At 43.7% G+C, this 18,368-nt stretch overlaps 1 pseudogene; it reads left to right on the plus strand.

Annotated features, from left to right (window-relative positions):
- The first annotated feature begins 13,046 nt into the window (after positions 1 to 13,046).
- On the plus strand, positions 13,047 to 17,064 carry LOC119300052 (annotated as a pseudogene).
- The last annotated feature ends 1,304 nt before the right edge of the window (positions 17,065 to 18,368 follow it).

Below are 18,368 nucleotides of genomic sequence, written 5' to 3' on the forward strand. Positions count from 1 at the left end.
AGGCTTAGGTGATGTGCATTACCGAGAGGGCCCAGAGATACCTCTCCGACATTCAGAGTGACAAATCCTAATCTCGAAATACGCCAACCCAACAAGTACCTTCGGAGACACCTGTAGAGCACCATTATAATCACCCAGTTACGTTGTGACGTTTGGTAGCACACAAAGTGTTCCTCCGGTAAACGGGAGTTGCATAATCTCATAGTCGTAGGAACATGTATAAATCATGAAGAAAGCAATAGCAACATACTAAACGATCGGGTGCTAAGCTAACGGAATGGGTCATGTCAATCACATCATTCTCCTAATGATGTGATCCCGTTAATCAAATGACAACTCATGTCTATGGCTAGGAAACTTAACCATCTTTGATCAACAAGCTAGTCAAGTAGAGGCATACTAGTGACACTCTGTTTGTCTATGTATTCACACATGTATTATGTTTCCGATTAATACAATTCTAGCATGAATAATAAACATTTATCATGATATAAGGAAATAAATAATAACTTTATTATTGCCTCTAGGGCATATTTCCATCAGTCTCCCACTTGCACTAGAGTCAATAATCTAGATTACACAGTAATGATTCTAACACCCATGGAGCCTTGGTGCTGATCATGTTTTGCTCGTGGAAGAGGCTTAGTCAACGGGTCTGCAACATTCAGATCTATATGTATCTTGCAAATTTCTATGCCTCCCACCTGGACTAGATCCCAGATGGAATTGAAGCGTCTCTTGATGTGCTTGGTTCTCTTGTGAAATCTGGATTCCTTCGCTAAGGCAATAGCTCCAGTATTGTCACAAAAGATTTTCATTGGACCCGGTGCACTAGTTATGACACCTAGATCGAATATGAACTCCTTCATCCAGACTCCTTCATTTGCTGCTTCCGAAGCAGCTATGTACTCTGCTTCACACATAGATCCCGCCACGACGCTTTGTTTAGAACTGCACCAACTGATAGCGCCACCGTTTAATGTAAACACGTATCCGGTTTGTGATTTAGAATCGTCCGGATCAGTGTTAAAGCTTGCATCAACGTAACCATTTATGATGAGCTCTTTGTCAGCTCCATAAACGAGAAACATATCCTTAGTCCTTTTTAGGTACTTCAGGATGTTCTTGACCGCTGTCCAGTGATCCACTCCTGGATTACTTTGGTACCTCCCTGCTAGACTTATAGCAAGGCACACATCAGGTCTGGTACACAGCATTGCATACATGATAGAGCCTATGGCTGAAGCATAGGGAACATCTTTCATTTTCTCTCTATCTTCTGCAGTGGTCGGGCATTGAGTCTTACTCAACTTCACACCTTATAACACAGGCAAGAACCCTTTCTTTGCTTGATTCATTTTGAACTTCTTCAAAACTTTGTCAAGGTATGTGCTTTGTGAAAGTCCAATTAAGCGTCTTGATCTATCTCTATAGATCTTAATGCCCAATATGTACGCAGCTTCACCGAGGTCTTTCATTGAAAAACTCTTATTCAAGTATCCCTTTATGCTATCCAGAAATTCTATATCATTTCCAATCAGTAATATGTCATCCACATATAATATCAGAAATGCTACAGAGCTCCCACTCACTTTCTTGTAAATACAGGCTTCTCCAAAAGTCTATATAAAACCAAATGCTCTGATCACACTATCAAAGCGTTTATTCCAACTCCGAGAGGCTTGCACCAGTCCATAAATGGATCGCTGGAGCTTGCACACTTTGTTAGCTCCCTTTGGATCGACAAAACCTTCTGGTTGCATCATATACAACTCTTCTTCCAGAAATCCATTCAGGAATGCATTTTTGTCATCCATTTGCCAAATTTCATAATCATAAAATGCGGCAATTGCTAACATGATTCGGACAGACTTAAGCATCGCTACGGGTGAGAAGGTCTCATCGTAGTCAATCCCTTGAACTTGTCGAAAACCTTTTGCAACAAGTCGAGCTTTGTAGACAGTAACATAACTGTCAGCGTCAGTCTTCTTCTTGAAGATCCATTTATTCTCAATTGCTTGCCGATCATCGGGCAAGTCAACCAAAGTCCACACTTTGTTCTCATACATGGATCCCATCTCAGATTTCATGGCTTCAAGCCATTTTGCGGAATCTGGGCTCACCATCGCTTCTTCATAATTCGTAGGTTCATCATGATCTAGTAGCATGACTTCCAGAATAGGATTACCGTACCACTCTGGTGCGGATCTTACTCTGTTTGATCTACGAGGTTCAGTAGCAACTTGATCTGAAGTTCTATGATCATCATCATTAACTTCCTCACTAATTGGTTTAGGTGTCACAGAAACCGGTTTTTGTGATGTACTACTTTCCAATAAGGGAGCAGGTACAGTTACCTCATCAAGTTCTACTTTCCTCCCACTCACTTCTTTCGAGAGAAACTCCTTCTCTAGAAAGGATCCATTCTTAGCAACGAATGTCTTACCTTCGGATCTGTGATAGAAGGTGTACCCAACAGTCTCCTTTGGGTATCCTATGAAGACACATTTCTCCGATTTGGGTTCGAGCTTATCAGGTTGAAGCTTTTTCACATAAGCATTACAGCCCCAAACTTTAAGAAACGACAACTTTGGTTTCTTGCCAAACCACAGTTCATAAGGTGTCGTCTCAACGGATTTTGATGGTGACCTATTTAACGTGAATGCGGCCGTCTCTAAAGCATAACCCCAAAACGATAGCGGTAAATCTGTAAGAGACATCATAGATCGCACCATATCAAGTAAAGTACGATTACGACATTCGGACACACCATTACGATGTGGTGTTCCGGGTGGCGTGAGTTGCGAAACTATTCCGCATTATTTCAAATGTAGACCAAACTCGTAACTCAAATATTCTCCTCCATGATCAGATCGTAGAAACTTTATTTTCTTATTACGATGATTTTCAACTTCACTCTGAAATTCTTTGAACTTTTCAAACGTTTCAGACTTATGCTTCATTAAGTAGATATACCCATATCTGCTTAAATCATCTGTGAAGGTGAGAAAATAATGATATCCGCCACGAGCCTCAACATTCATCGGACCACATACATCTATATGTATGATTTCCAACAAATCTGTTGGTCTCTCCATAGTACCGGAGAACGGCGTTTTAGTCATCTTGCCCATGAGGCACGGTTCGCAAGTACCAAGTGATTCATAATCAAGTGGTTCCAAAAGTCCATCAGTATGGAGTTTCTTCATGCGCTTTACACCGATATGACCTAAACGGCAGTGCCACAAATAAGTTGCACTATCATTATCAACTCTGCATCTTTTGGTTTCAACATTATGAATATGTGTATCACTACTATCGAGATTCATCAAAAATAGACCACTCTTCAAGGGTGCATAACCATAAAAGATATTACTCATATAAATAGAACAACCATTATTCTCTGATTTAAATGAATAACCGTCTCGCATCAAACAAGATCCAGATATAATGTGCATGCTCAACGCTGGCACCAAATAACAATTATTTAGGTCTAATACTAATCCCGAAGGTAGATGTAGATGTAGTGTGCCGACTGCGATCACATCGACTTTGGAACCATTTCCCACGCGCATCGTCACCTCGTCCTTTGCCAGTGTTCGCTTAATCCGTAGTCCCTGTTTCGAGTTGCAAATATTAGCAACAGAACCAGTATCAAATACCCAGGTGCTACTGCGAGCTCTAGTAAGGTACACATCAATAACATGTATATCACATATACCTTTGTTCACCTTGCCATCCTTCTTATCCGCCAAATACTTGGGGCAGTTCCGCTTCCAGTGACCAGTCTGCTTGCAGTAGAAGCACTCAGTTTCAGGCTTACGTCCAGACTTGGGTTTCTTCTCCTGAGCAGCAACTTGCTTGCTGTTCTTCTTGAAGTTCCCCTTCTTCTTCCCTTTGCCCTTTTTCTTGAAACTAGTGGTCTTGTTGACCATCAACACTTGATGCTCCTTCTTGATTTCTACCTCCGCAGCCTTTAGCATTGCGAAGAGCTTGGGAATTGTCTTATCCATCCCTTGCATATTATAGTTCATCACGAAGCTCTTGTAGCTAGGTGGAAGTGATTGGAGAATTCTGTCAATGACGCTATCATCCGGAAGATTAACTCCCAGTTGAATCAAGTGATTACAATACCCAGACATCTTGAGTATATGCTCACTGACAGAACTATTCTCCTCCATCTTGCAGCTATAGAACTTATTGGAGACTTCATATCTCTCAATCCGGGCATTCTTCTGGAATATTAACTTCAACTCCTGGAACATCTCATATGCCCCATGACGTTCAAAACGTCGTTGAAGTCCCGGTTCTAAGCCGTAAAGCATGGCACATTGAACTATCGAGTAGTCATCAGCTTTGCTCTGCCAGACGTTCTTAACATCGTCAGTTGCATTAGCAGCGGGCCTGGCACCCAGCGGTGCTTCCAGGACGTAACTCTTCTGTGCAGCAATGAGGATAATCCTCAAGTTACGGACCCAGTCCGTGTAATTGCTACCATCATCTTTCAACTTTGCTTTCTCAAGGAACGCATTAAAATTCAACGGAACAACAGCACGGGCCATCTATCGAGAATCAACATAGACAAGCAAGATACTATCAGGTACTAAGTTCATGATAAATTTAAGTTCAATTAATCATATTACTTAAGAACTCCCACTTAGATAGACATCCCTCTAATCCTCTAAGTGATCACGTGATCCAAATCAACTAAACCATAACCGATCATCACGTGAAATGGAGTAGCTTTCAATGGTGAACATCTTTATGTTGATCATATCTACTATATGATTCACGCTCGACCTTTCGGTCTCAGTGTTCCGAGGCCATATCTGCATATGCTAGGCTCATCAAGTTTAACCTGAGTATTCTGCGTGTGCAAAACTGGCTTGCACCCGTTGTAGATGGACGTAGAGCTTATCACACCCGATCATCACGTGGTGTCTGGGCACGACGAACTTTGGCAATGGTGCATACTCAGGGAGAACACTTTTATCTTGAAATTTAGTGAGAGATCATCTTATAATGCTACCGTCAATCAAAGCAAGATAAGATGCATAAAAGATAAACATCACATGCAATCAATATAAGTGATATGATATGGCCATCATCATCTTGTGCTTGTGATCTCCATCTCCGAAGCACCTTCATGATTTCCATCGTCACCGGTGCGACACCTTGATCTCCATCATAGCATCGTTGTCGTCTCGCCAATCTTATGCTTCTACGACTATCGCTACCGCTTAGTGATAAAGTAAAGCATTACAGGGCGATTGCATTGCATACAATAAAGCGACAACCATATGGCTCCTACCAGTTGCCGATAACTCGGTTACAAAACATGATCATCTCATACAATAAAATTTAGCATCATGCCTTGACCATATCACATCACAACATGCCCTGCAAAAACAAGTTAGACGTCCTCTACTTTGTTTGTTGCAAGTTTTACGTGGCTGCTACGGGCTTAGTAAGAACCAATCTTACCTACGCATCAAAACCACAATGATAGTTTGTCAAGTTGGTGCTGTTTTAACCTTCGCAAGGACCGGGCGTAGCCACACTCGGTTCAACTAAAGTTGGAGAAACTGACACCCGCCAGCCACCTGTGTGAAAAGCACGTCGGTAGAACTAGTCTCACGCAAGCGTACGCGTAATGTCGGTCCGGGCCGCTTCATCCAACAATACCGCCGAACTAAAGTATGACATGCTGGTAAGCAGTATGACTTATATTGCCCACAACTCACTTGTGTTCTACTCGTGCATATAACATCAACACATAAAACCTAGGCTCGGATGCCACTATTGGGGAACGTAGTAATTTCAAAAAAAATCCTACGCACACAAGATCATGGTGATGCATAGCAAAGAGAGGGGAGAGTGTTGTGTACGTACCCTCGTAGACCGACAGCGGAAGCGTTATGACAATGCGGTTGATGTAGTCATACGTCTTCACGGCCCGACCGATCAAGCACCGAAACTACGGCACCTCTGAGTTTTAGCACACGTTCAGCTCGATGACGATCCCCGGACTATGATCCAGCAAAGTGTCGGGGGTGAGTTCCGTCAGCACGACGGCGTGGTGACGATCTTGATGTTCTACCGTCGCAGGGCTTCGCCTAAGCACCGCTACAATATTATCGAGGATTATCGTGGAGGGGGCACCGCACACGGCTAAGAGAACGATCACGAAGATCAACTTGTGTGTCTAGAGGTGCCCCCTGCCCCCGTATATAAAGGAGCAAGGGGGGAGGCCGGCCGGCCCTTGGGGTGCACCAAGGAGGGTGGAGTCCTCCTCCTAGTAGGAGTAGGACTCCCCTTTCCTAGTCCAACTAGGAAGAGAGAAGGGGGAAGGAAAGAGAGGGAGAGGGAGAGGGAAAGAGGGGCCGCGCCCCCCTCCCCTAGTCCAATTCGGACTCCCCATGGGAGGGGGCGCGTCACCTCCTGGGCTGCTGCCCTCTCTCTCCCCTCAGGCCCTCTAAGGCCCAATACTTCCCCGGGGGGTTCCAGTAACCCTCCGGCACTTCGGTTTTCTCCGAAATCACCCAGAACACTTCCGGTGTCCGAATATAGCCGTCCAATATATCGATCTTTATGTCTCGACCATTTCGAGACTCCTCGTCATGTCCGTGATCACATCCGGGACCCCAAACAACCTTCGGTACATCAAAACTTATAAACTCATAATATAAATGTCATCGAAACCTTAAGCGTGCGGACCCTACGGGTTCGAGAACAATGTAGACATGACCGAGACACGTCTCCAGTCAATAACCAATAGCGGAACCTGGATGCTCATATTGGCTCCTACATATTCTACGAAGATCTTTATCGGTCAGACCGCATAACAACATACGTTGTTCCCTTTGTCATCGGTATGTTACTTGCCCGAGATTCGATCGTCGGTATCTCAATACCTAGTTCAATCTCGTTACCGGCAAGTCTCTTTACTCGTTCCGTAATACATCATCCCGCAACTAACTCATTAGTTGCAATGCTTGCAAGGCTTAGGTGATGTGCATTACCGAGAGGGCCCAGAGATACCTCTCCGACATTCGGAGTGACAAATCCTAATCTCGAAATACGCCAACCCAACAAGTACCTTCGGAGACACCTGTAGAGCACCTTTATAATCACCCAGTTACATTGTGATGTTTGGTAGCACACAAAGTGTTCCTCCGATAAATGGGAGTTGCATAATCTCATAGTCATAGGAACATGTATAAGTCATGAAGAAAGCAATAGCAACATACTAAATGATCGGGTGCTAAGCTAACGGAATGGGTCATGTCAATCACATCATTCTCCTAATGATGTGATCCCGTTAATCAAATGACAACTCATGTCTATGGCTAGGAAACTTAACCATCTTTGATCAACGAGCTAGTCAAGTAGAGGCATACTAGTGACACTCTGTTTGTCTATGTATTCACACATGTATTATGTTTCCGGTTAATACAATTCTAGCATGAATAATAAACATTTATCATGATATAAGGAAATAAATAATAACTTTATTATTGCCTCTAGGGCATATTTCCTTTAGTAATTTCAAAAAATTCCTACAATCACACAACATCTATCTAGGAGAAGCATAGCAACGAGCGGAGAGAGTGTGTCCACGTACCCTCGTAGACCGAAAGCGGAAGCATTTTATCAACGCGGTTGATGTAGTCGTACGTCTTCACGATCCGACTGATCCTAGCACCGAACGTACGGCACCTCCATGTTCAGCACACGTTCAGCTCGATGACGTCCCTCATACTCTTGATCCAGTTGAGGCCGAGGGAGAGTTTCGTCAGCACGACGGTGTGGCGACGGTGATGATGAAGTTACCAGCGCAGGGCTTCGCCTAAGCACTACGACGATATGACCGAGGTGTGTTTCTGTGGAGGGGGGGCACCGCACACGGCTAAAATATCAACTTGTGTGTTCTAGGGTGCCCCCTCCCCACGTATATAAAGGAGGGAGGGGGAGGCCGGGCGGCCCTAGGGGGCACGCCCAAGGAATTCCACCAAGAGGGAGAGAGTGGGAAGGAAGGAGAGGGAGAGGGAGTAGGAAAGGGGGGGCGCCGCCCCCCTTCCCTTGTCCAATTCGGACTCCAAGGGGGGCACGCGGCCTACCGTGGCTGCCCTCCTCTATCTCCAATAGGGCCCATGGTGGCCCATTAGTTCCCCCGGGGGGTTCCGGTAACCCCTCCGGCACTCCGGTTTTATCCGGAACACTTCCGGTGTTCGAATAACATGGTCCAATATATCAATCTTTATGTCTCGACCATTTAGAGACTCCTCATCATGTCCGTGGTCTCATCCGGGACTCCGAACAACATTCGGTCATCAAATCACGTAACTCATAATACAAATCGTCATCGAACGTTAAGCGTGCGGACCCTACGGGTTTGAGAACTATGTAGACATGACCGAGACACATCTCCGGTTAATAACCAATAGCGGAACTTGGATGCTCATATTGGCTCCTACATATTCTACGAAGATCTTTATCGGTCAAATCGCATAACAACATACGTTGTTCCCTTTGTCATCGGTATGTTACTTACCCGAGATTCGATCGTCGGTATCATCATACCTAGTTCAATCTCGTTACCAGCAAGTCTCTTTACTCGTTCCGTATTGCATCATCCCGCAACTAACTCATTAGTCACATTGCTTGCAAGGCTTATAGTGATGAGCATTACCGAGAGGGCCCAGAGATACCTCTCCGATACACGGAGTGACAAATCCTAATCTCGATCTATGCCAACTCAACAAACACCATTGGAAACACCTGTAGAGCATCTTTATAGTCACCCAGTTATGTTGTGACGTTTGATAGCACACTAAGTGTTCCTCCGGTATCCGGGAGATGCATAATCTCATAGTCATAGGAACATGTATAAGTCATGAAGAAAGCAATAGCAATAAACTAAACGATCATAGTGCTAAGCTAATGGATGGGTCTTGTCCATCACATCATTCACTAATGATGTGATCCCGTTCATCAAATGACAACACATGTCTATGGCTAGGAAACTTAACCATCTTTGATTAACGAGCTAATCAAGTAGAGGCATACTAGGGACACTCTGTTTGTCTATGTATTCACACATGTACTAAGTTTCCGGTTAATACAATTCTAGCATGAATAATAAACATTTATCATGATATAAGGAAATATAAATAACAACTTTATTATTGCCTCTAGGGCATATTTCCTTCAGTGCCCATCAACTACGAGGCATTCATGACGACTTTGTCAATCTCATGATCTATCGGTTCAGTCTCTCGAAGGTGCTCATAGGGTTAGGGATTGTGTGTGTCTGTGTTAATAGGGGTGAGTGTGAATGCATGCATGTGAGGGTTTGCGTTTGTTACTGTGTTTTTTTAAAAGAAAGGGTAGTGGTGGAAGTGGTGGTTAAGATGTTTGGATGTAAGGGCATCTCCATCGTGGACCCTCAACTACCCACAACCGTCCGGACCGAGCGTTCCGGACACACTTTGCCATCCAACGCGGTAGCTCATCGGTCTGTGGACCGGTTTGGACGTCTGTTTCCTTGCAAACCAGAAGCAAACAAGGGGCTTTGGGGTTGTCCAATCCTCCTCCATATAGGACTCCGACACCGCAGGCCCTCCAAAACCGAGGCGGAGCCCGTGCATTTGGAGCAATCCGCAATGTTTCCGTGCCAAAACCCCCACATTTTCCATCCTCCTAGCTTTGGTCGTCGCCGCTCTCCACCCCAAATCCCACCCTTTTTGTATCGGCCTCCGCATGGACCCGATCCACGAGCAGCCGGAGCGGCTGGAAGTGTAGGATCCACTGAAGGCGGGGGCTTGGAGGATCAACTCAGCGACACGACAAACCAACCGCCTCAAAAAGAAGGCAAAGGAAGGTGCTAGCAAAAAGGGCGGGTGTGGCGGGGAACGGGGTGCATGGGCCAGGTGGGGCCAGGGATGCGGGGTGCCACCGCTGTAGTAGCCGTTCGTGTACACACCGTGCTGGCCGCGGGACTGCCGGACTGGATCTTTTGTGATCAAACGCATGTAAAAACTATGGACATCCGCCTCTTTTCCGGTTGTGATAGGCCACTATGAACGCCGCACTTTAATGTGATCCATATTGTTATGCATTTGAAATGAAAATTGGTGTCGAAACTGGGAAAACATATAGGGATGTGGTCCGGACGTGTCCATGAACAAATAGTGTGTCCGTTTTAGGGGACGGCGTTGAAGATGCCCTAACACTACAATATGGATGAGTTTTTAACCCTCTCTTCTTTAATACTTCCTTCGTTTCATAATACTTGTCGTGGTTACAAGTATTATGGAAGGGATGGTGAATATGATATGCATGCTTTTGCGTATTCTAGAAGAAAAAAGTATAAGTTTAGGTTTTAAAGAAGAAATTACATGCTCTAACTTATGGACATAGATGTTTGATGTTTCAATGGTTAGTGTCAATTTTTCACTAAACAACATCAGCTATTTTGTGGACATAATCCAATTGTCACACATCAATTGGAACACACGATTTTGTGGAGAGTTGTCTAGTAGTATTTCAAAATTTCAAAGATTGGTGTCTGGTAGCGCCACTATCTCGGTGTGTCAATTTTGAATGTTTCTGTTGCGGGAAAATGGTACCAGGCCAAATTCGTATTCCCAGTTCTTTTTCTGAAAAGACTGGCAACTTTGACAGTGGATAGCCTGTGTACGTACGTTAAAGCAAACCAAACCGGGGAGACCAAGAGCACCAGAGACCCGTCTCGACTAGAAATACATCAGCCGCCAGCCCGCACGGATCAGGCGGATTCTCTGTTCTGCTCTCCAAAAAAACCCACCCTTTCACCACTTCCGAAGCTGGTTCCTTTGCGATGGAGGCCTTCGTCGATGGTAACCACGTCTGGCTGCGCAACGTCGGCCGTGATCTGTACCTCCACGCCGACGCCGACGGGCTGGGAGTGTCCGTCCACTCACGCCGCGCGGTGCTCCAAGCCGCGTGGATCGTGCATCTCTCCGGGGATCACGTCCTCCTCCACTCCGCGGCCTACGGCCGCTACCTGGGCGCAGGGCTGGTCCAATATATTTTTGGGCCCGGGGCGATGTAAAATAATTGTTTTTCATATTAAACTTTTATACTTATTTTAAACTAAGTGTATCATATTACAATTGTAATTAATATTTTTTATTACTTAGCCACATAAAATGTTTTCAAATAACATTTATATTATTATTTGGTATGCATCTGTAATGTATATAATTGAATATTTTAATTTTACAAAATGAAAAATTTATGATGTACCAAAACTTTTCTTTACTGTTAAGACAATCTTTCATATTTATTTTTCTTATATTGCATAAACGGTGTAGTGTATACACATTTGCATATACATGCGTGTGTTCATATATCTTTTCATGTTATATTGAATATTATGATAGAGATTTATAAATTATAGACATACCAACAAATATTTTTATAGCAATTTCTAGTGTATATTAGGTGGTCATATTCATGGAAACTTCTAGGGCATAGAAAATGTGGCCTGCATGATAGGTTCAGTAATCCGAAGAAAAAAAAATGTTGTTGATTATACTTTTACGCATGATTCGATTACCTAATGTGCTCGTCCAGATTCACTTGGTTTACTTTGGTGCAAATCAGATGCCTAGACGTTTATCAAATTAAAAATTGTGCATTGGTTTAAACATTGAAATCGATATATCATAATTTTCATTATGATACTAAGACATGCATTGTAAAAGAGAGACTAATGTATTTGAACTCAACTCAGCAGTCGAATTGGTTTGCCTAAGCGTGGTATAACTTATCAGTATGTGGTGTGAACTTATGCTTATGCTAATTGAGGCTCTATTTTATCCATTGAATAATATTCCAGATGTAATGTATACTCTTTTTTTGAAGAGATCTCGCAAGCTTTATTGATTCAGAGACATGTTCATAGGTACAATAGTTGGGTTATGAGGATTGTCCAACCACATATCTCTACCTATGCCTAGATTATATGCATACTTTGCGAGATTGTGAGCCTCCAAATTGAAGTTTCTACGCTCAAAAATAAACTTGCAAGAAGAAAAACCAGAACTACGAGCTATTATTTCATGTGTGATTGCTGCGTTCGGTCCACTTGTTCCCCAGTTGATGTCATTAACTACTCCTTCGCAATCGGAAGCTAGAACCACATCATGAACATCCAGATCTTCTGCCAAAGCTAGTCCCTCTCAGCAAGAAAAGGTTTCTAAGACTGTTGGATCAATGACACCTTCGTAGAACACTGTCGAAGACCCCAGGTAGTTGCCATTCTCATCTCGACATAGTGCAGCCACAGCTTCGCCCTTCTGCTCCGAGCTACTGCTCCATCACCGTTCACTTTGACAGTGTCGGTTCCCGAAGCGAGCAAGCGTTGAGTCCTGGCCGCCCATGCTGACATGCTCACCGTCATGTTCACCTTAGGGATATGTTGCAAGTCCGCAAGGAAGTTGTTCACAAAAGAAATAGTTTGGTGCGGCGCTTGAAAGATTGCCTCGTACACAGCTTTTCGCCGAGCATACCAAATCGCTCAAAGTGTGACAACCATTGTTGTAAACTTGGAGTGATCCATCCTGCTGCATAATTCAAACAGCCATCTCTTTGCACTTGGTTCTTCTAGTTCTGCCATCGCTAGCAGCACATCTGCATCCAATAGTGCCCACACACACCTCGACATCGTACAGGAGATCAAAGTGTGCTGCCACGAGTCTTGGCATCCACACAAAGGACATGTGCCCTGGGTTGCCATATTCCTGTGGTGTAACACATCCGTGGTATGCAGCGAATGCCGTGCCAAACGCCAGATGAATAGTTTGATCTTCGAGAGTATAGATATATTCCAAAGTGCCGACCAGGCTTTTCCTTCCTCCTGGCCTGCAGATGATTCCGATCTGCCCTCTAGCCACTCCTCTCGCTGCAGTTTTGTGCTTACCAAAAATCTTACTAGTGTAAATTTTAGTTGGGCCCCTCCCTTCTTGGGGCCCGGGGCGGTCGCCCCTTTTGCCCGGCCTATGGGCCGGCCCTGCCTGGGCGTGTCCGGACAGGCGCCGCGCGGCCATCTTGGCCGTGCCGCGACGCAGCTGGACTTCGTGGTCCGGGGTCTCGAGTCCATCGCCTGGGAGTCCATCGCCGCCGACGAGGGGTCCACTGATGATGCCGTCATCCTCCGCAACATTACCGGCGGCTACCTTCGTGCCAACGGCAGGATCCGCCGCTGGAACACCGCCGTCAGCGTCAGCGACGCCCCTGCTCCTGGTGAATTGAGCAATATGTCGTTCTGGGTGGCGGAGACCATCCCTCCTCTGCCGGCCCGAATGGACATCCCTCTTCCAGTTGAGGTGAGTACAGTTCGTAGAGTTCCCGAACCTTTCTTATCTGATTCAGAACACTGAGACGCATGTCATGTCACAAATTCAGGCGCCGCATCCGCTCCACCCGATTTCCCAGGTCGGCCCCTTGCGCCAAGTCTTCTACGTGCGGGCCGCTGCTGATGGGTCTGTCGATGAGGATGCGTGGGAAATGTTCGAGGTAGCCATGTCCCATTCCTTGGACAATCTGACGCTGGAGCTACGAAACAGGCTGGGTCTTGACGTGTACTTCACACTCATGCTGTGTATCCGCTCGGGCCGCTACGGGCGCTTAGTCCCCTTGGTGGTCGATCTTCCTAGGAACAACTACCCACTGCACATCGTTCTTCTCACTCACGGCTCACCAGGTGAGAGCGGGATCATGAAAGTTCACTCCTTTTTTCTTCTTTCTACTTTCTTCTCTCATTGTCTGAATCTCATGTGCATTCCATATTGTCATCTTGAATTCAGCGGAGACGGCACTGCGATACCCGAACGTTCATGCCTAGAGATCGATTCTCCAAGTTCAAAGCACTGCTATGATCACATCACTGCTGTGGAAGTCTACAGGATCTAGGGAACTGAGCAAATAAATCTAGTCTGTCTGTGTTCAATCATTTCACTTGTTTGTTTGAGTCTGAGTCTTAATATTTTGTCGGTATCTCTTTCGTGTGTCAGTGCAATGCTATTTTTAGGTTTGTATCAAGTCTTTTGAGACTATTAAGTCATGGACCAGATCAGTAAGCGCAAACTTGTAACGTATGTTTGAGTTTGTATCGAATCTTTTAAGAGTATCAAGTGTTGTCTATCATTGGCGAAAACCTCTTGCTGCAGCTCCACTGTTACAGTGATTGTAACCGGCTACTGCAGGATGATGAACCTTGGCTCTTTATGATCTTGGATGTCATATCCGAGAAATCTCTGTTCTTCACGTTGAGTTGAATCATTTATGATTCCCCTGCAAAAAAAGAGAATTAATTATGATTTTCTTTCATTGATTGTATGGCATTGAGAAAACTTGGGACGTTTTTTCTCTTGTTTTCAATGAATCTCTCATTTCTGTTGGCATACCTGGATAACAGTTGGCCTACTCTCTGTTTATTTTTATACCTTTGTTGAATATATATAGGATTTGGTATTGCTTTGATCTGTTGTGTTATACTGTCAATTTTAACTTGTTCTCTTCCCGCAAAAAAAATATGAACTTCTTCTCATTGAATAGCCTAGTAGTTTAATGACATGCCTGTAATTATATTATGTACCTTAGCTCGGTCACGGAGCTCAATATTGGCTAGAGGCATGTTTTTGTGATTGAGATGTTCATACTTATAATTTTTATACTGTAAATGCTGCTATTTTTTAGATAAATTAGGTCAAACTTTGTGTAGTTTGACTTCAAACAACAGATAAATCATGATGGAGAAGTCAATCGAGCTTGATATATGCCCCAAAATTCATTTATTACTGCTACCAAGACAGTCAGTGCAGATGTGTGTGTATTTGATTATAGCAAGCACCCATCAAAGCCTCCACTAGATGGCGCGTGCAATCCTGATTTACGGCTGAAGGGACACAACTCTGAAGGATATGGCCTGTCTTGGAGTATCTTTAAAGAGGGCCATTTGCTGAGTGGATCGGATGATGCTCAAATTTGCTTATGGGACATCACGGAAAATGGTAAAAATAAAACTCTTGACGCATACCAGATTTTTAAGGTATGGCTCATGATCCTCTTTCCATTTGAGCCCCTGAATGCATAGAGCTTACTTTGTACCATTGGTTAAAGCTTTCCTCATGACATGCCTCTGGTAGCATTCTGATAGCATGTTTCTTTGAATATATTTGTGTGCTAGTCATATCTGGTATGCATACTTGGAGAAATAATATACATAATATATTCCTGATGGTTTTTGTGAAGGTTATGGTGTACATGAGGAAACAGTCTATCTGCAGCCTAATTACAATACTTTTTAATTTACACCCTCCTAGCTGAAACCATTCACATTTGGTCCAAAAGCAGCTTTCATGGGTAATTTTGGGTGATGCACCGCCCACATCAACAGTCCTGAAGAATAGAATGATAGTCTGTATTTCCCACTCAGACATGGTAGCTCTGCTAGTGTTATTAACCTAAGACCGTCAATTCCATCATTTTGGTTCTCTAGCTGTTAGTGCCGCATGGTCAGTTAAGCATAATAAGTCATAACAAAAATACTGTTTAGTGCTCAATGTGTTGAGTATGTGAACAAGTGAGATTACTGATCTGGTATTTGTGCTGATTTTGTTTTGAAGTTGTTCTTTGTAAGAAGCTGAGGTCAACTCTTGCTTGAACTTCTGCTTTCCAGAATGCAGAGCCATAAAAAAAATCAGTGCTTCACAGTTGCAATACTCAATTGGAAACATATTGGTAGTGCATGGATAACTTCACCTTTTAGGAAAATAATAAGGGGGTCTGTTTTTCTTCTCCACCAAGCTGCCAACGGAAAAAAAGAACTCTTTTAGCACCATGTGTATTTTCAGTCATTGACATGGTCCCCAGTACATTAGACCAACAATTTCCCTAGTTATACTATAGCAAAAACATGGAAGTTCCACTTGTATGATTATTCAACTGATATTTTTCATGTGACCAGCACATCTGTTAGTGGCTTAACACGATATTTTTTTGGTTCTGTCTGTTTAGTTTCATGATGGCGTCGTTGAAGATGTTGCTTGGCATTTGAGGCATGAATACTTATTCGGCTCAGTCGGGGATGATCATCATCTTCTATTCAGAGGACGCGGAAGATGGCATCTGGTAGCAATTTATCATATCACTCTAGTAGTTTCTACTCGTGCATGATTTCTATTCAGAGGCTGTTATCAATGGGCACACCTTGCTTTCCCTATATTATTCTTCTGGAAGAGCCAATTGCCTTTGTTTCTGTTGTTTGTATAAAGAAATATGTTCTTACACTTTCCACTTTGTTTCCTTATGTCACATTTATAGGTGAATTGCCTGGCTTTCAATCCTTTCAATGAATGGGTTGTTGCAACTGGTTCAGCGGACAAGACTGTGAAATTATTTGATCTTCGGAAGATTGATACTTCGCTGCACACTTTTGACTGTCACAAGTATGCTTCAGTTTCACCATCACTTATCTGTTCGAAGTTCCATCCTATTTTTTAGCTTAGAAGAAAATGAGCATGTTTGTGTTATTCATCGTATGTTTGTTTTTATCAATCTTGAATCTGAATTTGATTGTGTAATCAGAGAGGAAGTATTTCAAGTTGGATGGAGCCCAAAGAATGAAACTATACTTGCATCTTGTTGTTTGGGAAGGAGGCTGATGGTTTGGGATCTAAGCAGGTAAACAGCCGTCCAGCTTTCAAAGTTTTTTCAGCATTCCTTTCTGTTTGCTCACTTCCCTCTTGATGCGAATGATGTTTGTGTTGACAGAATTGATCAGGAGCAAACACCAGAGGACGCGGAGGACGGCCCTCCTGAGCTCTTGTTCATTCATGGAGGCCACACAAGCAAAATCTCTGACTTCTCCTGGAACCCGTGTGAGGACTGGGTGCTTGCAAGCGTCGCTGAAGACAACATCCTTCAGATATGGCAGATGGCGGAGAACATCTACCATGATGAGGATGATCTTCCCAGCGATGAGCCGGCAAAGGCTTCGTGAAACCCTTGATGGTAGAACACTCAGAAGGAGATAAGATAATACCTAGCTAGCTTTGTCGATTTTAGGAACCCTTGTTGATTGAACCTGTTGCTTTGGTTGGCTAGCTTTGCAGAGACAGCGTGTATGTCGGTTGTGTACTTGTACTTCTAGCATAGTACATACCAGTTAGACTACTTTCTGTGCTTGGATGCATTTACCTCTTCATCTTATTGTCGGGTCTTTTGATTATTTCGGTTGGACTATATAGTAAATTGGGCAAGGTAGTAAAATCTCTTTTGAAAAAATATTTTTTAATTGCAGACTTCACTTTTGTTGCAAACTCGCCAGGGTAATTCAAGACGTTCTCTTGACGCCCGTTCAAGATACTCCACGATTACAGCTGATTTTCCCCTCAGAACAAACTCGTTTGCCTAAACGTCATGTAGAGATGCAGGTCCAACACGTTGATGTTTGTTCAGGGATTGGCACTCTTTGAACTTTGTGTTTTTTTTGGGTACTCTTCACACTTATGTCAACCATCAGGGCAGAATGCACAAATTAGTGCCTCAGCAGAGGCACTCGCTCAGCAGGGGCAGAGCCAGGATTTGAGTATAGGGGGGGCCAAGCCAAGTAGATAAAAAAAATCTAGTGCAAAGATAATCATCAAGAACAAGGTTCACATTGGCTTCATTGAAAATTTCAATACGTAAAACTCGAAGCAACCAGCTTAGAAAACAACATAATCTTAAAACTGTTGCGTTTTTTCTAATCATAGTAGCTAAATTTTGATCTTAGAATTTCGGTATATTGTATATGTTCAACATAGGAATTTTTTTGCCTCACAAATAGATACTCGAACAAAATAATTTGCATAACCATAATTTTTAAGACACACACAAGATCTGAAGCTTGATAGCGTCTCAAATCACACAAAGAAACAACTAAAATCTGATATGATATCTAGATGAGAACTGGGAGAGATTAGTATATATTGTGATGTGTTAACCTTGGCTAATTCGAGGCTGGAGCAGTCAAGTAGGCTGCATCGCCGACTGCGCGTATGAATCAGATGATGAGCAGTAGAGCAGGGAGAGTAGAGGCAGACGGACGGCAAGGGGCTAACCCCAGGTCCACGCTAATCACAGGAGAACGTGGCTTTCAGCAGAAGCGGAGGCTAACTGGCCAACAATCTGGACGGTAGTGGGCTTTTTACATGGGCTCCTTTTCCTTTTTCCAAAATACACGTTGAGATAGAGGAGGCCAAGTACGTGTGCGCGTGCGATTATATCGCTAGTTACTCATACCTGTTACATGTTCGCTCGATCCTTGGGGGGCAGGC

Source organism: Triticum dicoccoides, chromosome 5A (genome assembly GCF_002162155.2).
Source record: "Triticum dicoccoides isolate Atlit2015 ecotype Zavitan chromosome 5A, WEW_v2.0, whole genome shotgun sequence".
Lineage (NCBI taxonomy): Eukaryota > Viridiplantae > Streptophyta > Magnoliopsida > Poales > Poaceae > Triticum > Triticum dicoccoides.